The sequence below is a fragment of the Caretta caretta genome, chromosome 1 (genome assembly GCF_965140235.1).
Source record: "Caretta caretta isolate rCarCar2 chromosome 1, rCarCar1.hap1, whole genome shotgun sequence".
Classification (NCBI taxonomy): Eukaryota; Metazoa; Chordata; order Testudines; family Cheloniidae; genus Caretta; species Caretta caretta.
The window spans coordinates 282,100,253-282,122,886 of record NC_134206.1 but is presented as its reverse complement, the minus strand read 5'-3'; the positions used below and the strand labels follow the sequence as shown (position 1 = coordinate 282,122,886).

The 22,634-nt window shown below is 43.5% G+C and overlaps 1 protein-coding gene and 1 long non-coding RNA gene across 7 annotated transcripts in view; both read left to right on the top strand.

Moving 5' to 3' along the window:
• The window catches only part of SYT1 (synaptotagmin 1), a 519,707-nt gene that overhangs the window by 132,596 nt on the left and 364,477 nt on the right, over positions 1 to 22,634 (top strand). The window lies entirely within an intron of this gene.
• On the top strand, positions 5,515 to 11,230 carry LOC125630150 (uncharacterized). Its single transcript, XR_012666458.1, has 2 exons — positions 5,515 to 9,012; positions 10,593 to 11,230. It is a non-coding gene; the product is annotated as an uncharacterized LOC125630150 (long non-coding RNA).

Below are 22,634 nucleotides of genomic sequence, written 5' to 3'. Positions count from 1 at the left end.
TCAGGCCTGTTCCACCAGCCCCAATCCATTTCTCTTGATTGGAGCTGGCTGAGCAGGGGCTCATTAGGTGCTTTTGCACCAGCACCATGCTACAAACTGTAATAAGAAATTTTGTGTCAGATATATGAATCATATATACTTTCATAGAAGCTGAGAAATTTAAAGACACATTTTGAAAGGGTTCTTGTATTTCTTTATTTGTTTTGTGCTAGACGCCTCTTTAGGGGTTCAGGCCTGATTATGCTAGGCACTGTACACACACATAATGTAAAAGACAGTTCCCACCTCAAAGACATATTTATTTAGCACTAATTTGTTTGTGCTCACTGAATTCAATACTGCAGCAGCTCTCCTCTGTACTGCCCATTACTTGTGTAAAACATCACTCGGATGTGGAATATTACATCTATAAAAATGTTGATCTTTTGATGGGGGTAGTCGGCTTACGCATGATGAAATACAAAGAGTAATATGATGTGATGGGTGAACAGGTTTGGATAAAATAACTCACAACCTGATTCCTTGACCAAATCTTTCACTAAATAATTTTTTGAGATTTAGAGGGGGATTAAAAGCATTTTTGTGTTTTGGGTTTTTTTGCCAATACTTTTTAATTTAGCTATCTCATTTGATTATTAGCTTTGGCTAAGAATGAAAGTTTGACGTTTCAAAATATTCTTAGAAAATCTGTTCTTAGGAAATTTCCAGTTCTCTTGACTTAAAGGTTAATATTCTCTAGTTTTGTTCAGCATCTCAACTTTCAGTGTTCATCCAAACAGAACCACTGACGTCTCTGAGCTTCACCTTTCACTAATACTGTGTGTTCACTTTGTCATACTGTGTGTGACTCTCCACTGCCTTAAACCTTGCATGATCACACTGGGGCAAAAACTGAGTGAAACACTCCCATTTGGATTTGCTACTATTTTATACCTGTTTGGCATAGTTACTTTCACTTGGTCAAGGTACACGGCAATGAAGAATCAGTCCCATTGTGTCTGGGTAGGTTCTGCATTATCCTGGATGAGCTAGGGATATAAAGGTATGAAATATTCAACTGAAACCCCTTTTCTCAGACTATGTGGGTGGTTGTTAAACTTCTCATGGCACATTTCAAACAGAATTGTCTGGTAGTGTCCACCCCTTGTTCTACTGAACACACTCAGATTCTCTACTCCCAAAGGAATAGTACATACTGGCTTACTAGTTTTAACCCAGGATCACTATTGCACTCAACACATAGTACTCAAATATATTTAAAGTGAAAACAAGAATAAATTTATTATCAAAGACCAGAGATTCAAATGATAGCACGTAAGAATATTGGAAATAAATGGTTACATATAAAACAAAATCATAACATCCTTTCTAGAGCTGAAGCTTAATTTACAAGATATGCCCCTGTCTACTACAGCATAGCTTACCCCAAATCCTTTTCCCACCAGTTTCCCCTAGGATGGCTGAGATTTTTTTCCCCCATAAGATAAAGCCTGGTGGCAACTTGTCTTCTCAGACCAAAGGCTACCTGGGGCGGGGGAAGTTCATCAACATCCTAGATAGACCAGACCTTTCGATCTTCGCCTGAAGACAGGGTCACCCCACACTGTTAATTTTCTTTTGGAGTCCCATTTCCCACCCCACCCCCCAGCTCTTCATTAGTATTTGACTTGGTACGGTAATAGACTTCTGTTATAAGATACACACTACACAATGGTTAAGTAAGGAGATAAGTGTCTCCCACCTCCCGTCTGGAGAAGTTTGTCTCAAGGAATGCACGCGCCCTTTAAATACAAGGCCTTAAGAACATAATTTCCAACATATCTTCTTACACGTTATTCACACAAACAACTTGCAATTATCATGATGACCAGTGTGGTGCAGGCTTTCATTAGAGACCTTAAGTGATATTCTTTGAGAGATTAGGATATAGACACCAGACCCAGGGGATTCCTGTAACACTGATTTACCCCTGTGCCCTCTGTCAGTTGGCACAATGAGGGTTACAGGTGGATTCTGTTTTAATAGCTTTGCTTCCATGAGTCAGTATTATTCAGCTGGAGTAAGGGCTGAAGGAATGGGCTATCTGAAGTGGAGCAAGACGTGGAGCAGGAAGCTGAGCCGAGATTAAACCCTTGCTCACCACAGACTGAGCAGTGCCTATGCATCCAATCACAGCTTTCTGTACAACCCGCTTCCTATCAGGGGAATGACAAAGAACCACGGAGAAGAATAATTCAATGACTGTGTGAAGTGTGTGCCACTGTCTTCACTGGAGAATATTTTTTGAAATATTAATCAAAAGGAGTAAAAAATGTGTTTAATGATCTGAAACTCAAAAAAGAGTCCTACAAAAAAGTGGAAACTAGGTCAAATTACAAAGTATGAATATAAACAAATAACACAAGTATGTAGGGACAAAATTAGAAAGGCCAAGGCACAAAATGAGATTAAACTAGCTAGAGACATAAAAGGTAACACGACACCATTCAACAAATACATTAGAAGCAAGAGGAAGACCAAGGACAGAGTAGGCCCATTCCTCAAGGAGGGGAGAAAAACAATAACAGAAAATGTGGAAATGGCAAAAGTGCTAAATGCAGTGGTGAGCTGGAGTTGGTTCCCACCAGTCGCTAGAACCAGTTGTTAAATTTAGAAGCCCTTTGAGAACCAGTTCTAAAAGAGTTTCTAAATTTAACCGGCCAAAATTGGCTCCTTAGGCGCTGACTCCATGGGTGCTCTAGCCCTGGAGCACCCAAGGGGAAAATTTGGTGGGTGCAGAGCACCCACCGGCAGCTCCCCTCCCTGCCCCACCCCCGGGCCCGGCCCCAGCTCACCTCTCCGCCTCCGCCTCTTCCCCTGAATGCACCGCCCCGCTCTGCTTCTCCGCCCCCCCCCACCCCAGGCTTCCCACGAATCAGCTGTTAGTGCAGGAAGCTGGGGCAGGCTAAGAAGCAGGCCACGGCTTCCCGCTCAGGCCCAGGGAGGCGGAGGTGAGCTAGGGCGGGGGATGCAAGGAGGGTCACCTATGCTGCAGCAGGTAACCTGGGGGGGAGTGCAGGGGAACCGCTCCCCGCCCCAGCTCACCTCCACCACCCTCGGCCTGAGCGGGAAGCCGCCGCCTGCTTCTCAGCCCTCCCCAGCTTCCTGCCGAACAGCTGATTCGTGGGAAGTCAGGGCGGGCGGAGAAGCAGAGCGGGGCGGTGCATTCAGGGGAGAAGGAGGAGTGGAGGTGAGCTGGGGCCAGGCGCGGGACAGGGAGCTGTCGGTGGGTGCTCTGCACCCACCAAATTTTTCCCGTGGGTGCTTCAGCCCCAGAGCACCCAGGGAGTCGGTGCCTAAGGCGCCACTTTTGATGTGATTAGTGGGGGCGCAGCCCTTCCCCCCAGCTATGCTCCTCTGCCCCTAGGAGCCAGAGGGACCTGCTGGATGCTTCCTAGGAGCTGCCCCACGTAAGCCTCTGGGACTCCCCACCTTGCCCCACGGCAGGTGCCTCTGGCTCTTAGGGATGGGGTGGGCCCCACTATGGTGGCCCACAAGACCCTCCTGCCTGGTTCTGGGGGCAGTCAGGGGACAGGAGAGGGCGGTGGATGGGGCTGGGGTGAGAGGTGTCAAGGAATGCGGGGGGGTTGGATGGGGCAGGAGTCTCGGGGGGCAGGGGTGGGCAACGACCCCCGCATGGGGTGAGGAGGGAATCCATTGTTAAGATTTTGGCAGCTCATCACTGGCTAAATGACTTTTTTGTTTGTTTTCATTTAAAAGATTAGTAGTGATTGGACATCTAACATAGTGAATGCCAGTGAAAATGAGGTAAAGAACAAGTTAAAAATTACTTAGATGTCTTCAAGTTACCAGGGCCTGATTAAATACATCCTAGAATACTCAAGGAGCTGACTGAGGAGGTATCTGAGCCATTAGCAATTTATCTTTGAAAAGTCATGGAAGACAGGAGAGTTTCCATAGGACTGGAAAAGGGCAAATATAGTGCCCATCTATAAAAAAGGGAAATAAGAACAACCTGGAGAATTACAGACCAGTCATCTTAACTTCAATATTTGGAAAGATAATAGGGCAAATAATTAAGCAATCAATTTGCAAACACCTACAAGATAAGGTGATAAGTAACAGCCTGGATTTGTCCAGAACAAATCATGTCAAACCAACCTGATAGATTTCTTTGACAGGTAACAAGCCTTCTGGATAGGGGAGCAGCAGTAGATCTGGTATATCTTGGCTTTAGTAAGGCTTTTGACACTGTCTTGCATGACCTTGAACTAGGGAAATACAAACTACTATAAGGTGGGTGCATAATTGATTGGGAAGTCATTCCCAGAGAGTAGTTATCAGTGGTTCACAGTCAAACTGGGAAGACCATATCAAGTGGGGTCCCACAGGGATCAGGTCTCAGTCCAGTTCTGTTCACTATCTTCCTCAATTATTTAGATAATAGCATAGAGAGTACACTTATAAAGTTTACAGAAGATACCAAGGGAGGAGGGGTTGCAAGTGATTTGGAGGATAGAATTAAAATTCAAAATGATCTAGACAAACTGAAGAAATGGTCTGAAGTAAATAGGATGAAATTCAATAAGGACAAATGCAAAGTACTCCACTTGGGAAGGAACAATCAGTTGCACACATAATGGGAAATGACTGGCTAGGAAGGAGTACTGTGGAAAGGGATCTGGGGGTCATAATGGATCACAAGCTAAATACGAGTCAATGGTGTAATGCTGTTGCATAAAAAAGGAAACATCATTCTAGGATGTATTAGCAGGAGAGTTTTAACCCAGACACAACAAGTAATTGTTCCGCTCTACTCTGCATTGATTAGGCCTCAACTGGAGTATTGCGTCCAGTTCTGGGCACCACATTTCAGGAAAGATGTGGACAAATTGGAGAAAAAACAAAAATTATTAAAGTTCTAGAAAACACGACCTGTGAGGGAAGATTGAAAAAATTGGGTTTGTCTGGAGAAGAGAAGACTGAGAGGGGACATGGTAACAGTTTTCAAGTACATAAAAGGTTGTTACAAGGAGGAGGGAGAAAAATTGTTCTCCTTAACCTCTAAACATAGGACAAGAAGCAATGGGCTTAAATTGAAGCAAGGGAGATTTAGATTGGACATTAAGAAAAACTTCTTAACTGTCAGGGTGGTTAAGCCATGGAATAAATTGCCTAGGGAGGTTGTGGAATCTCCAACATTGGAGATTTTTAAGAGCAGATTAGACAAACCTCTGTCTGGGATGGTCTAGATCAGTGGTTCTCAAAGCTGGTCTTCCACTTGTTCAGGGAAAGCGTCTGGCAGCCCAGACCAGTTTGTTTACCTGCTGTGTCCGCAGCTTCGGCCGATCGCGGCTCCCACTGGCTGCAGTTCGCTGCCCCAGGCCAATGGTGGCTGCGGGAAGCAGTGCGGGCCAAGGGACATGCTGGCCACCCTGAACAAGCGGCGGACCGGCTTTGAGAACTACTGGTCTAGATAATGCTAAGTCCTGCCATGAGTGCAGGGGACTGGACTAGATGACCTCTCGAGGTCTCTTCCAGTTCTATGATTAAGGAAACAAAAGATTTTATTTGGTTCTTTGTTGTGATTCTCAGTTCTTCAGCTAGATGTTTCTTTCAGCTTTCACTTTTTCTTTATTGTATTAAATGTTAATCTTTTGGCAGGCGCTCCCTCCAATTCAGAAAGCCTGGGAATGTTTAATTTGCATGGATTAAGCAAATGATTAGATTAACTGAGAGGTTTGCTTTAGGTAATTTCAAGGTTTTATAATTCTACTTTACGTGCATCCTCGGCTTTAATTATTTGCATGATGAAAGAATTTAAATATTTAAAATCAAGGACCACAGGGCACATCAAAGAGTTTCTAAATCATTATTGAACAAAGTCTAGTTTATACTGGATCTGTAATGCTACAAAAATGCCTAATTAAAATCACTTTACAATAAAGATTTTCAACACTAGATGTAAACTTTAGAAGAAATTGTATGGAAAAGGTAAGTTTAATAGCGGAATAAAGTATGTCAGTGCGATCTCCCACTGGGCTGGAGGGAATAGTAAATTAAAAGTCGTCATGGCACATGCTTTCTACTCGTTCTTTATAATGTACATTCATTAATAACTTATGTTTTATAGCTGTGATTTTTGGGAGAAGGAATAACAATATATTTCTAGCTTCAAGATGAAAGATTCAACATACTGCATCTAATCCTCCCCAACCAAATGCTTTTGATTTCTACTTTAAAAAAATGCTTTGAAAATATAAATATTTTCTGACCATCTCCTCTTCTCCTGGTTGGTTCTTCTGAAATGGTTTGGCTCTTGATCATCCATTTCAGTATCTAGGTGACTATACTATTAATGGTCTGATGTTATATTTATTGAGTTGTCCTGAACTGTCGCCTCCAGTTTATTCAATTTATATGCCACGTTAACTCTGGCTGTGCAACTAGTATAGTGTCACTTAAAACTATCTTCATTTAATGATCCTATTATCTTTGCAGCTAAATTGTTAACAATTCCTATATCATTTGCCCATTCTTAGTTAGGCTGAGGGAACGAATAACTGATTTTAAAAAAATCCTGTGTGAATAATGAATTATGGTAAGTCTCTATCTCTCTCTCTCACACACACACACACAGAGAGAGAGAGACAGATGCATGGTAATACGTGGCAGTACAGTATAATGATTTTACAGGCATAAATTTGCAGTGATCAAATTTACTAATGAGTGAGTTATGTAGGTCATTCCAGCTGAGTGTACATTAAAATCTTTTTATTCTGCAGCACACCACATATTGTGTTTATACCATATATTTTAGATAAGTTATATTAGAAAATTTGTTGAGTTTCAGTTTTTTGGGTGGATGTAAAAGTATTATTTTTCATATCCTCTTAACTGTAAAGTCAGTTTGTTTTAGTTCCCATATACAGAGGGCAGAAATGCTATTACATTTTTAAAACCTCTTAAAGTGAACTTCAGTAACTATTTTATAAATCATGAATTCATTATTTTAAGGTCTGAAAGCTTGCAACCTTCCATCAATCAAAATGTATGTTGTTTCTCACTGGTAAACCTGGAATCTTAACTTGCCAGTGAACAGAATGTATTTGTAGGCAAAGCAAGTCACACTATCAGACCATAAACTGTCACAGGTATAAACATGAATATTTCCAGTCCTTGATCTTCAACCAGAGTAACTTGCTTCTCTGTTTTCATCTGATCCATTTTTGGGGGTGGGCTGAAAGGGGGAAGGAGAAATAAATTTTGAAAGATTCTAAGTTGCTTCTTAAATATCAGAATTTGATATGTGGGAAACACAGAAGAAATAGAAGCAATTTTGACATCTTCAGCTGCAAGGCATGTTAGCATATGCAAAGTATCAATAGTGATTAGAATGTAAGTGAGTTCAAAGATGCAGAATAACAGAAGTTTATTTCATAGTTCTACGGTTTATTCTGGTTATAGTAATAATGGAATTTAATCCATGCTTATATTGACTGTATATGTGATATAAATAAATGTGTGTGTAGTTTCAATATCCCAGTAGAGTACATTTGTATTGTTGGAGACATGGGGGGGAGGGAAATTTTCAAAAAGTACAAATGACAGTTAGGACCCAACTCAATGGGAGTTGGGCACCTAACTGCATTTGTGCCTTTTTTTTTTTTAAATCTTCACCAGATTAATTTAAAAACTGAGGTTCTGATCACTTAAGATCATTAATAGCCAAAAGCACTCTTTGTAAGAGCTCTTTTCGTAAAGACACCAATTTAGATTATTATATAGTGTCCACCTATGCCTAAAATTTCCCCTGCAGTAGTATGTGTATTTACACAAAATACAGCAGCCTCGAGAGTGGAACAGAGTAGTTTATCAACATGGCACAGGAACATCACAATTTAGGACAGGAAGTATGTTTTAAGCATTTGGAATTTTAGGTAAGTGGCTTTAGAGAGAGGGGCTAACATCCTTCTCTTGCAGAAACTGTGAGAGCTCTTTAAAAGTCATATTCAATCAGGATCTGAATTTTATTTGTCAGGACTTCCACTTCACGTGAAAGTGCCTCCAACAACATGATGCCATTTTAACACCATGCCAGAGTACTCTTAGACCTGGTCTACACTATGAGTTTAGGTCAGATTTAGCAGCGTTAGATCAGTTTAGCCCTGCACCCTTCCACACTACAAAGCCATTTTTTCCAACTTTAGGGGCTCTTAAAACCGGTTTCTGTACTCCTCCCCGATGAGTGGATTAGCGTGAAATCGATCTCGCTGGGTCAAATTTGGGGTAGTGTGGATGCAATTTGATGGTATTGGCCTCCGAGAGCTATCCCAGAGTGCTCCATTGTGACCACTCTGGACAGCACTCTCAACTCAGATGCACTGGCCAGGTAGACAGGAAAAACCCTGCAAACTTTTGAATTTCATTTCCTGTTTCGCCAGTGTGGTGAGCTCATTAGCAGAGGTGACTATGCAGAGCTCTTCAGCACAGGTGACCATGGAGTCCCAGAATCTCAAAAGAGCTCCAGCATGGACCGAACGGGAGGTACTGGGTCTGATCGCTGTATGGGGAGATGAATCCATGCTATCAGAACTCTGTTCCAAAAGACGAAATGCCAAAATATTTGAAAAAATTCTCCAAGGGCATGAAGTACAGAGGCTATCACAGGGACCCGCGCAGTGCCAAGTGAAACTTAAGGAGCTTAGGCAAGCCTACCAAAAAACCAGAGAGGCAAATGCCCGCTTGGGGTCCGAGCCCAAGACATGCTGCTTCTATGATGAGCTGCATGCCATTCTAGGGGGTGCCCCACCACTGCCCCACCCCTGTACATGGACTCCTGCAAGGGGGGAGTCTCATGCAACAGAGATGAGGATTTTGGGGACGAGGAAGATGATAGCGCACACCAGACAAGCAGAGAAACCGTTCTTCCCGACAGCCAGGAATTGTTTATCATCTTGGATCCCTCCCAACCTGGGATCCTGGACCTTGAGGGTGGAGAAGGCAACTCTGGTGAGTGTACCTTTGTAAATATAATACATGGTTTATAAAAAGTAAGCATGTTTAATGATTAATTTGCTCTGAAGACTTGGGATGCATTCGCGGCCAGTACAGCTACTGGAAAAGTCTGTTAATGTGTCTGGGGATGGAGCGGAAATCCTGCAAGGACATCTCAATGAACTTCTCCTGGATGTACTCCCAAAGCCTTTGCAAAAGGTTTCTGGGGAGGGCAGCCTTATGACACTAGGACACTTTACCATGGCAGGCCAGCAGCATGTAGTCTGGAATCATTGCATAACAAAGCATGGCAGCATATGGTCCCCGTGTTTGCTGGCATTCAAGCAACATCCATTCTGTATCTCTCTGTATTATTCTCAGGAGAGCGATATCATTCATAGTCACCGGTTGAAATAGGGGAATTTTATTAAGGGGACATTCAGAGGTGGCCGTTCCTGCTGGACTGTTTGCCTGTGGCTGAACAGAAATCATCCCTGCTCTTACCCACACAGTGGAGGGAGGGGTGAAGCGATCATCCCAGAGAATTGGGTGTGTGTGTGTGTGTCGGAAGTGGGGGGGGTTAGTTGGGTTTGTGCTGCATGTTAACCTGAAAACCGCAACCCCCCCTTTTAAATGGCTGTGACAGGCATCGGTCAGTCCTCCGAGCCCTAAGGGCGATGGAGAGCAATGGTCTCCATGGCAGGCTTCGGCCCCACCTCCCGGGTGTTGGGGAATTAGCGGGAATTAGAGCCGGCCGGAGTCAGTAGCGCGCCCCTCAGGCAGGGGAGCGCCGGCAAGAGTCAGTAGCGCTCCCCTCAGGCAGGGGAGCGCCGGCAAGAGTCAGTAGCGCGCCCCTCAGGCAGGGGAGCGCCGGCAAGAGTCAGTAGCGCGCCCCTCAGGCAGGGGAGCGCTGGGGTAGGGGAATCAGGCCCACTCAACTCCACTGCATTCCAGCCCAGGGCCCTGACAGTGGCGGGAGGCGAAGGTCCTGCTACTGGGTCAGCAGGGCAGTCCGCGCCCGCTGACCAAACACACCCACCCCACAGTGTAGTTGGGCCCCTGGGCTACTTCCTACCCGGTCTATCTCAGGCAGGTCACTCACTGGGCAGAGGGCCCCGCCCTTTCTACTTCCTGTCCCACCCTTCCCCTTCCGGGGATTGGCAGAAGCTTGGCCTGGCCCCGCCCACTCAGGCTCAGAGGGTGGCTCTTTACCCTCTGGTTCGGAGGGGAGCCACCCTGGCCCCCTACAATGGCCAACCCATTTTAAAGGGCCAACCCAACGGGTGCTTGGTATGTGAAATGAGGGTGCTGCTGTTTGAAACCATTCCCACATGTTAGGAAGGTTAAAGAAGCCAAAAGACTGTGGCTTACCAGGTCTGCCTGCAAGCCGAATTCTGTTGCGTGCCAGCCCTGCATGTGTGATCTCTCACACCATACCGGCAGGCCCTCGATATAAAAGGCAAAATGCGACCTTCTAAACAAACCACACGTGCTAATGTAATGTTAACAGCTTGGTTCACCGTGATGGAGTCTACCCATTGTCCTCCAAAATGTCTCTTTTTAAAGATGAATCTCCCTTTTTTTCCCTCCTGCAGCTGCAAATGTTTCAACGCTCCCCCTATCATCTCCGTCCCAGAGGCTATCAAAGATTAGAAGCTGAAAAAAACACACTTGCGATGAAATGTTCTCTGAGCTCATGCAGGCCTCCAGTGCTGAAAGAGCCCAGCACAATGCATTGTCTCCCTCAATGTCAGAGTCCAGGAAAGCACAAAATGAATGCGAGGACAGGAGGGATGAGCGAGAGGAGAGGTGGCATCAGCGTGATGAGAGGAAGCAGGATGCAATGCTGAGGCTACTGGAGGATCAAACTGATATGCTCCGGCGTATGGTTGAGGTACAGGAAAGGCAGCAGGAGCACAGACCGCTGCTGCAGCCCCTGTGTAACCAACCGCCCTCCTCCCCAAGTTCCATAGCCTCCTCAACCAGACATCCAAGAACACGGTGGGGGGGCCTCCAGACACCCAAGCACTCCACTCCAGAGGACTGCCCAAGCAACAGAAAGCTGGCATTCAATAAGTTTTGAAGTGCAGTGTGGCCTTGTCCTTCCATCCTCCCGTCCTCCCCTACCCCACCCAGTGCTTCCCTCCTCCCCCACTCCTCCCGGGCTACCTTGGCAGTTATCCCCCCATTTGTGTGATGAATTAATAAAGAATGCATGAATTTGAAACAACAATGACTTTATTGCCTCTGCAAGCGATGATCAAAGGGGGAAGGGGAGGGGCAGTTGGCTTTCAGGGAAGTAGAGTGAACCAAGGGGGTGGGTTTTCATCAAGAAACAAACAGAACTTTCACACTGTAGCCTGGCCAGTCATGAAACTGGTTTTCAAAGCTTCTCTGATGTGCAGCGCGCCCTGCTGTGCTCTTCTAACTGCCCTGGTGTCTGGCTGCATGTAATCAGCAGCCAGGCAATTTGCCTCAACTTCCCACCCTGCCATAAACGTCTCCCTCTTACTCTCACAGAGATTGTGGAGCACACAGCAAGCAGTAATAACAATGGGAATATTGTTTTTGCTGAGGTCTAACTGACTCAGTAAACTGCGCCAGCGCGCTTTTAAACATCCACATTTACACATTCTGCACTTGCACATTCTACCACCATTCTGCACTTGCTCAGCCTGTAGTTGAACAGCTCCTGACTACTGTCCAGGCTGCCTGTGTACGGCTTCATGAGCCATGGCATTAAGGGGTAGTCTGGGTCCCCAAGGATAACTATAGGCATTTCAACATCCCCAACGGTTATTTTCTGGTCTGGAAAGTAAGTCCCTTGCTGCAGCCATTTGCACAGACCAGAGTTCCTAAAGATGCGCGCATCATGTACCTTTCCCAGCCATCCCACATTGATGTTGGTGAAATGTCCCTTGTGATCCACCAGTGCTTGCAGCACCATTGAAAAGTACCCCTTTTGGTTTATGTACTGGCTGCCTTGGTGGTCCGGCCCCAAGATAGGGATATGGGTTCCGTCTATCGCCCCACCACAGTTAGGGAATCCCATTGCAGCAAAGCCATCCACTATGACCTGCACATTTTCCAGAGTCACTACCCTTGATAGTAGCAGGTCAGCGATCATGTTGGCTACTTGCATCACAGCAGCCCCCACAGTAGATTTGCCCACTCCAAATTGATTCCCGACTGACCAGTAGCTGTCCGGCATTGCAAGCTTCCAGGGCTATCGCTTGTGAATTGTTAGGGCTGTTCTCATCTTGGTATTCTGGAGCTTCAGGGCAGGGGAAAGCAAGTCACACAGTTCCATGAAAGTGCCCTTACGCAAACGAGAGTTTCGCAACCATTGCGAATCATCCCAGACCAGCAACACTATGCGGTCCCACCAATCTGTGCTTGTTTCCCGGGCCCAGAATTGGCATTCCATGGCATGAGCCTGCCCCATTGCCACCAGGATGGCTAAACTGCCGAGGCCCGTACTTTGAGACATGTCTGTGTCCATGTCTTCATCACTCTCCTCACCACGCTGCTGTCACCTACTCACCTGGTTTTGCAGGTTCTGGGTCTGCACATATGATAATGCGTGTGGTGTTTAGAGTGGTTACAGCTGTTGTGGTGATCTGAGTGGGCTCCATGCTTGCCGTGGTATGGCATGAGCAGGAAAGCAGAGGGGCAGCAGAAGTAGTGGGTGGATGAAAATGTTGAATGCAATGTGGCGCCAGCACAGAAAAAGGTGCGAAACGATTGTCGGCCGTTGCTTTCACGGAGGGAGGGAGGGGTAGGCTGGCAGCAGATGGTGCTGCTGGCTGGCTGAGCAGCCTGAGGCAGAATAGCCCCCTCAAGGATTGAACTCACAACCCTGGCTTTAGCAGGCCAATGCTCAAACCACTGAGCTATCTCTCTGCCAATATTCCAGGCAGGATTGAATCTCCATTAGACAAAACTTAAAGAAGAGAATGACCTGAGTCACTCCGATTTATGTGCAGGCGCCCCTTACAGACTTTACCAAGGTCCACCAGGAGCACCCATGTGCGCCCAGGTGCCCCCGACATACCTTACCAAGATATGCCAGGAACACCCATGTCTGCCCAACCGACTTGACCAAGGCCGGCCAAGAGCACGCAGGAGACGATGAGGACGGCTACTAGTCGTACTGCACTATCTGCTGCCAGAAGGCAATGAGCTGCTGCTGTGTAGCAATGCAGTCCCACATCTGCCAGCACCCAGGAGACATACAGTGACGGTGAGATGAGTGGGCTCCATGCTTGCTGTGGTATGGCATCTGCACAGGTAATCCATGAAAAAAGGTGCGAAACGATTGTCTGCCATTCCTTTCATGGAGGGAGGGAGGGAACAGGGGCCTGATGACTTATACCCAGAACCACCCACGACAATGTTTTTTGCCCCATCAGGCATTAGGTTCTCAACCCAGAATTCCAGTGGGCGGTGGAGACTGCGGGAACTGTAGGATAGCTACCCACAGTGCAACGCTGTGGAAGTCAACGCTAGCCTCTGTACTGTGGATGAACTCTGCCGACCCACTGTCATGTAGGATGTGCCCTGAAAGCCTGCTTTTACAAGGCTATGGACCAGTAAATCTTAATTATTGGCCAAATTCTATTTCAGCATATCTTAATTATTGGTGAAATTCACCTAGTTGAGGGTTCTCAGCACCTAACATTATCAGGCTCTATGTTCTTGTTTCTGCCTTCTAGTAAAAACATGGTAGTCTTTTTGAAGCCAGATTGATTCTGCATACTACAGGGGCAAAATTTTAATTCTGACTCTGTAAATAGACTATTTTCCACTTTTCATGTAATTATGACAGACTCTTAATACATCTGTTCATTGAAACTGCCTTAGCTATGAACTCAGTATGGTTTTAAAAAACAGTACAGTGTGTGAGAGGCTGAAGTCCAGGAAACATTGTGAATCAAAGCTTGGGCCAAGATTTTCAAAAGTGTCAACTCATTCGGAGTGGCTCATTTTTGGGTGCCCTACTGGAGATATCTACATGGAACCTCAAAATCAGGACCCTTTCAGTTGTCTCAAATTGGATACCCAAAAATAGAGGCACCCCCACATCTCTAGTCTTTTAAAAATCTTGGCATTGGTCTTTTTTCACCCAAAGAACTCAGATTTGGAGTGGGTTCTTTTCTTTGCTTTGAGGGTTGTTTGTTTTGTTTTGTTGCTCTGTCTTTCTTTGAGGTGGGGGAAGATTGGACCTATAAACCTTGTGGCCTTGTACCTTGCATCTGGCCTAGCTCTAGTCAGTGCCGACCATGTGGTCAGGGCACAGAAGGCTTTACTTTACAGACCTCTATTCTCAGTTCCTGTCCCTAGCACCCAGTGAATATTAGAGTAGCCTGACTTCTGCTCTAACTTGTGTCTGTCTGCAGCAGTCTCCAAGAGGCCATCCCAGAGGCTGAAGATCACTGGCGCACAGCACTGCTCCAGGCACATCCTCTGACACACTCCCTTTACCACCCAGAGATTCCTCTGTGCTGGACTGGAATAAAGCACCTACAATCAGAGCTAGAATTTGGCCATGTATACTTCCCACTGGATTAACATTAATATTTAAATAACTGCTGTCTCATTGACAAAGATTAAGGGGGCTTAAGTACATGCTTAGGAGCTTTGTTAAATAGGGACCTATGTTGAGAATGAGTGCACCTACAAAATTTCAACATCACCCAGAGTCGCCTTTTCAGGAAGTCCTATGTTAGCAAAAAAATTACTTTTAGAAGGCGCTGAAAGATCAGAATAGGCATAAAAATATTTTGCATTGGAAATGTAAGGGCCTAATTTTCTCTTGGTTTGGCTTCTCTGAAACAAATCTGCAGGGAGAAGTTAGTGCTAAACATAGGCTAGTACGTCTAGCGTTCAGATCTTGTAAATGTTAAAGTTACTTTTTACATTTTCCATGGCGATTTATCTGAAATGGCATGATCCTGACAGTCTAGCTGTAAAAGAGTCATTCACTTTACTTTCAGCTAATTAGAAAGCAGTGTATTTAAGGGTAGAAAAGAGTAGCAGTTCATTAAGACCTCTATAAAATAAAAACCTAATTTCTTTTAACATCCACTTTTGTGTGCTATAGAGTTTGAGTTAATGGTGCACTGATTGAGCAGACTATGCAGTAATACTTTCAGTGCTGCTTGGGTGGGTGTGGCAGCAGGCAGGAATCAATATTGCCTTCCGCTTCTACAGAATTATGACTTTTTAAAGAAATTCTATTACAGTTGGGACATTTTTTAACATAGTGCTGGGACACTGTCCATTTTAATGTTTATGACACAGCTCTTTGTAGATAGAATGGAATGACAACAGCAATAGCAGACTATTAAAATGCATAACAAGGTTTCTTGTAGATGCAGTGCTGCAAGAGTTAACTGATGCAAAAATATCAACAGTAAGGTTTATATTAGGACATTTTACATCACTTTCACTTTTACTTTTTGATGTACTAGGGTGGGTTGTTGGGGTTTTTTTTCATTTCTCTCCTCCAACAGATAAGAGTTCTTAGGAGCTGTGCTTCCTACAGAAACCCATTTCTAATCCTATTTATTTTTCTCCTTTTATTTACATTTTTAGATCTTCATTTCACCTATAAAAATCTTATTTGCTGCTCCTGACCTGATTTGGGATGTTTTGTTTTTTCTACGTCAAGATTCGTGTTTGTGTGGGTTTTTTCTCCTTTCAGTTTGATGGTGACAGTTAATTTTTAAGTTGATGCTTGAAGGCACCAACACCTCTGTGTTAGTGTCTGACAGCTTTTGTTGTGGATATTGTGAAATGCAAGGTAGTAGTCTAATAGAAAGCTTGTCAGGTCCCTGTACGTAATCTGAACACTCCCCAATCTGAACACTCATCTATGTAAGATAAAATCCTACTCACCTAATATATATTTAGGTAAACACCAAAGATGTACAGCTCTGTACAAGACACAAAAACATCTCTGGCTCAAAGTCTTTCAGACAAAGACAGATGTATGTAAAACAAGATGCACTAGAAAGCCTATGGCTTTTTGGTAAGTTAGCAAATGTGTTTCCTTCCCCTCTAATACAATATTGAGGTGAAGAGACTATTTAACCAATGCGGATTAGTGTTTGTGACTTCACGCATTAGTCTTTAGAAGTGGTTTGAACTGGAGAGAAGAGTAGAGGCTTCTGTGGCACTGTGATTGCCTTGGGGGAAGCTTGGAAGAGGTCACAAAGCCAGGAATTAGAAAAGGAGAAGAACAGAGTGGTGAGGCTGGTATGACCGATAGGGTGAGAAACAAACAAGCTCTGAGGAGTAGCTTGAAGCAGGGACATGAAAGTGAGGAGGAATAATTTATACTTGATATAATAGGAATTTCAAGAAGATAATTATGTGATCTGCTTGGGTGAGGAAGGTAACTTTAGCTGCTGTATTGTAGGTGGACTTCAGCAAAGCAATGTGGTAACAGGGAAGCCAGAGAGATGGAGGTTAAATAATGAAGGCAGGAAATGACCAAACCCTCACAAATGTTTTAAGCTGTTGAGAAAGAAGGGTTAGAGGTGGGAGGTTTTCTGAGCCTGAGTGATGGGGAAGATAAGGGCTTTGTCCACAGCAATGAAGAAAGAGGGAAGCATTTGGGAAGAAAGATAAGAACTTAAAGTTTGGCTACATTAAGTTTGAGCTGGTAGCAGGTCACCCAGGATGATACATTGGAAAGACAGTTAGATATAAAATAGGAGACTGAACAGTTGGAGAGAAATAGATGTGAGTCATAGATATAGAAATGATAGTTGAACCCACATGAGGTCCCACAGGGATAAAGTTAAAGAGAGGGTGACCAAGGACTGAATGCTGTGTGGAAGAGGAAGGAGGAACCACAAAAGAAGATACTGGAGGAGTAGATGGAAAGGTGAAAACAAGACCACAAAATCTAAAGGATATCAAGGAACAGGGAGTAGACAATAATATCAAAGGCTGCAGAGCAGTCAAGGAGTATGAGGAATAGAGGCCCAAGAGTTAGTTGGTTGGGAAGAGATCACTGGAACCCTTGGGGAAACAGTTTCAGTGGAGTGCCCAGATTGGAGAGCATCTAGGACAGAGTCACAGGAAACAAAGTGGTTATAAGGAGATCTAAGGTGAAGGGGATGAATAAGATGGTAGATAAGAGACAGATGTACAGTCTATTTTTTTTTTTTTTTTAGAATGGGGACTATAGTAGCATGCTTGTACTTTGAGGGGAAGGAGTCAGAAGAGACGGTGAGATTGTTGATAAGGAAGAGGGAGGGGTAGTAGCAAGGGAGCAAGCAACAGTCAAAAGGGAACAGGGTCAAGGTAAGATCATAAAAAGGTTGGAGGCAGAGTGTGAAACACTTCAGACAGAAGCTAAGAGAAAGAAAGAAAACACTGGAGGAGGGAGAAATAACCTCATGCCAGATTTGGCAGTCTTCTCTTTCGAGAAGTCTGAAATAACTCACGGGCAGTCAAAGGTGGCAAATAGGCATTACAGTTATTGTCATTGGGCTCAATGAGGCATGAGAAATTGAGCCATTTGGTGAGGAGAATAGCTGTGCTGAAGTGTGGGAGGACAAACTGAAGTCAAAATTGAACTCACAGCTCATATGAGTGAGACACCTAAGGTTTGGTCCATAGTATATTTTCATTACAATTCCAAGAATGGATTGATAGCACATATCGTAGGAATAACACTTCTAACCCATAGATTCCCAGCAATAGCTTAGTCTTTTAAATGTTCAGCTATTAAAATATTAACCATTTTGAAATACCACATTATTTTGTGTGTTATCAAGTCAGACTAAATCCTGTTCAGTCAAATAGTCCCACTGATTTTAGTTAAAACAGCACATTGTATGTTAAGGGTGCAGATAAGTATTGATCCACCTAGCCCATGCAGCACCCACTGGGAAGGAACACCCGGTTTAGCAGCAGGCAGACCCAGTAATGTTATTGAAAATGTAAGAACATGTCAATCCTGTTATCATTCTTTTTCCTTCTCCAGTCACCTTTTGTGACAGCATAGAAATACATCGTCTCCCTTCTCTCAGATATATCATGTTACTCCTTTTTCCAGCTTCCAATTCAGCTATTTTCTATAATCTGAGCAGCTCTTTTTCAAGATCACCAATACACGCTATGATCAAGCCCCCTTTTACTCTTCCTTTAAATGCTGGACATATTCAGAGCTTTTCAAGCCTTTCATCATAAAATAACTTTTTAATCCCCAGATAAGCCCTCCAGCTCTCCTTTGCATCCTTTCAAGAATATGAATGTCCTTAAACTTGGAGTCCAGGACTGGACATGACATTCCAAGTGTGGCAAACAAGGTAATGTTTGTACCTTGCATCTTTGAGTTATTTAGCCTTCCGGTGCCAACTATCCCTGCTCTGTGGGAAGACTTCAGCCTTTCTGTACTGGACTCTATACTCAGTCACCTTTTCTTTGCCTCAGTGGAAGCCTGTGACTAATTCACTATCAACACCCAATTCAGTTTAAAGTAAACAAAAAAGTAGTATTTATTGGGAACTAACCGAGCACAGAGAATACTGCAAACAGAAACAAACTAAAATTTGTACTCTCTAGCATGGCTCCCCTACAGGAAGAACCTAAAAGCTAGCGTGACAAGTATGAGTAACAGAAGAAGATTTTAAGGTTTCCTGGTCTTTACCTTTACCTATCAGAGATACCGCACCTCCAGAAATGGTGTCTCTTCAGAAAAAGCAGTGTTTTGAGCCATGGGAAATCTAGCTCACATGTAGTAGATGGTTCCTGCAAACTCAGTTTCTCAAAAGATAGGTTTGCCTTGTGATATCATATCAAAAATATATCCGCTTTTGTTGCAGACACTGGCCCATGTGAAATTGAGTGTACAGAGCCAACTACCTTCCTTTCTCTTGGATCATCACTGATTTTCCATTAATATGCACAATTATATTTTCCTTATATTATTCCAGTTCATATATAGTCATCCTCTATTACCATTTCTGAATAAATAAAATTACTGTGTAAAGTTTAATCATCTCTTCAAGTTGCCTAGCTAAAGATTGACAGGAACATCATTTCTGCCATTGAAAAGGCAAATGATTGTCAATTATCTGCTTTATGTAACGAAATCTTAAGCTCACAGAACCGTAGAGATTTAAACTCTTAAAATCATATGTACAGTTATTTCAAAGATTAAAAATCGGCGAGGCTGGATGTAGCCTGCAACATGAGGATTTGGTTTAATGTAACCATTATTTCTTTTGATTCATAACTAATCCCTTTCCCTGTGCATCCTAAGACCCTACTAGTCTTTTCCTTTAACAGTTGTCACACTCTGGTTATCACACTCTTCTGTCTTCAAAATTGTGACATACTGTTTTCAACAGTGTTACCTGAAACGTAGGATTTCGGCTTGTATTGCTTTTTGATTTGCCTTCCCCAGGTGCATAACACTTATTAACCTTAAATGTTATAATTTTATGTTCGGCCCATATTCCTGTCCTATTTAAATCCTTAGTCTGGCAATGTCTCCCCTGCTAACCACCTCCAAGACTTGTGTCTCATCTGAAAATTGTATCATTATTCATTTCAAATCCATTTGTAAATCATTAATATGAACGTTAAACAAAAATGGCATATATGTTAACAGTTCAAATTCTGCCCAAGCCTGTAGTGGCTGGAAGTCATTATCAGCTGATGTCTGCTTGGTGGTTTATTTGAAGTGAGCCATTTGTTACTCCGTTTCTCCAGTCCAGTATGAACAGCAGCATTTTTGACCTTTTTATGCTGGCTTCTTGTGAGATACTTTATCAATACTCAGCAAAAATCGAGATAAATTAAGTCAGAAGATCTCCCTTTGTCTGGTTAGTAATTCCATCAAATACTGTGGCTGTTGTTGCAGATTGGATAAGTTTGGTCTGTAGTAAAATCAAGCACAGGAGTAATCACTGTACAAGTTCTAGATTAAAATATGCAATAATAGACATACACATTAGTGATCCTTAATGATTGAGCAGGTGGTTGGACTAGATGACCTCCTGAGGTCCCTTCCAACCCTGATATTCTATGATTCTATGATTCCATCCTCCTGGTAACTGGAATTAAAGCTCAGTTTTTTTCATAAGTGTTATGAAATATGTCCGTAAGTATTATGTCTGCCTTTAAATAACATTGTTCATATTTAAACAGCTGTTGTGTCTTCAGCTGAGTTTCATTTATGCTGGTTATAATTGCAGTGCTATACAAAATAGCCATTCTATTTTAATTTAAAGCCTGACATATGAGTAAGTTTAAAAGTAAATAGAGACAGGTTTTTCAAAATCAGAATCAATTTAAATATTAAGTAACAGCAGCAGTGGTGGAAACATGGAACTGTGGATTCATACATTTAAAGTAAAAGTAAAGATTCATTTAAAGTAAAAAATACATTTATAAAATTCATGAGTACGTGTGAAGATGCATTATGCTTTATTAGTACGACTTGATTTTTGAACTGGAAATACTGTTTCCTGCAGAAAAGTGTAAAATTTTGTCTTTTACTTAATATGAGTCATTTTCTTTGACTGCAGCTGTTATAAGTGTTTAACAGTGTCATCTTTTTATATTTCTGCTCATGCTTGGGATTTTAAATGTCAGTAGCCACAGGTAAAATCTGGCACCTTTGCCAGTCTATGGCAGTACAATCAATAACTGCCAAATATTCCTTAATTTTCAAGAAAGCAAGCTTTTACTAATTCCACTGGGGAACAATCAATTAAAATAGCCCTTTACTTTCTCATAAATGTGTAATTTATTCACTTTCTAATCTCTGTCTCTACCCATTTGGGTTTCTTTCCATCCTCTTTGCAGCACACCTTTGTTTTCCTTAAAATGGGGGAAAAACCCTCCTTTAACTTACTCCCTTGTTTCCATCTGTTTCTAAACTCATTGAGTGGTTTCCTTTTACTCTCTTGACCTTCTTTCATTTGTTCCCCTGTAATTTGGCTTTTCCCCCTTTTACTCCGCAGATTAATCTTTAAGTCTTAGAGAAGTGCCTTTGCTTTGTCCTTCTGAAATACCATTCAAGTTTGGCTGAATTATACACTATGAAAATTACCATTTCCCTTCTGTTGTGTGCTTTGCGCAGGAAAATGTTGGCAGCCTGCCAGTATCCTTGAACATTCTGGGGCCAGGCTCAAATTGCCACCAAAAGCAGCAGCACATGGCTGTATTTTCCAATGCCCTGTTGTTTTTTAAAGGTTTAGCACGCCAGAGTGTGAGGTCCTGGTAGCCATTCAAGCCGTGGGCTTTTGTGTGCTGTGTGTTTGTGGTTTGAGCCTTGACACATTTCAGTTAAATGATCTAATGTGAAATAGTTCAACCTGGTCTGGGAGTGTAGGGCATATGCTATACTGGGAATGCCTGAAAGTTGCTGAGGCAGCTATAGTTGGGGGTGAGAGAAAGCCAGCTGGACTCTGCCCAGCCATCTGCCCCTGAACCCAGCACATGACCTCAGTAAGGGTATCATGGGGTAGGAGAAGAGAGAACAGTGCCCAGGCCTCCTTCTCGTCCTTCATTGGCTGGACCAAACAACTGGGCACCACAACCTATCTTCCCACCTTTCCCATCCGGTATAATAACCTTCACCTATGGCTAGCTAAAGCAGTTTGTCCTGTAGTTCAGGTGGTTGAACTCTGTACCACAGTGTGAAAGGTTCAGGGTTTACATCCTCATCATGTTCAGTTGTATGTAATTTGTTTTTTACCTTTTTAAAAAAGAATTTAGGAAATGACATTTAAAAAATATGTTAAGAGAACATTATCTAGGTTGCAAAAGTCAAGCACTCAAAGATTTAGGAATTGTCAGTATTTAGGTTGCCCCCAAAACCTGAATTCTCTCCCTGATGAATATGCATTATGGTACAATCTTAATTACATGCTCATATACAGATATTTTTGTTCTGTAGAGCTCTTGCCTCATTCAGTGCACATGATGGAGGCACAAGTGGGCAGAATTAAGGTCGCACAGCAATCTTAAACTGGCCTGTCAAAGAAGGAGCAGGGCCAGTGTACCCGTGCCACATCAGCTGGACAGGATTAGGCTTTAAAAGAGGGCACTTGGGCCTAGGGAAAAGGGCTGTCCAGTGAGTCAGAGCTAGGAAGCTGCAAGATGGCCAGAGTCCCCTGAGAGGGTAGGCTGTGAAAACCTGAGAGGACCTGTTCTGAAAAGGGGAATCCACGGATAAAATCTTGAGGGGTGGTGCTCAGGTAAGAAGGCAGAAGAGATGGGAGCAGGGCTGCCAGAGTTTCCTGGGTGGGGATGGAGTCAGAGTCTGTGCTGTAGAACGGAAAAATTCCCTGAGGTGAACTGAAACTGTTTGTTTTTGTTTGTTCTGTTTAAGTTTGAAGTAGTAAATCTGCCTCGAAAAACTGTGGATGTGGCAGTGTCTTTGGGAGCTGGGGAGGAGCCCTGACTAGAACTACATGTTGGGGAATGTGGGCAGGCAATTGGTCCCTGGAACTGAGGTTTGACTGATATTCTCCCACCCAATTTGGGTGACCAGGGATTGATGGAGCTGAAGTATGTGGAAGCCTGCTTTGCTAAAGGTAGATCCATCCTCCCAAGTTGGTGCATGGAAGAATGGCACCAACTGCAGGAGTTCCTGCTCCAGTTTC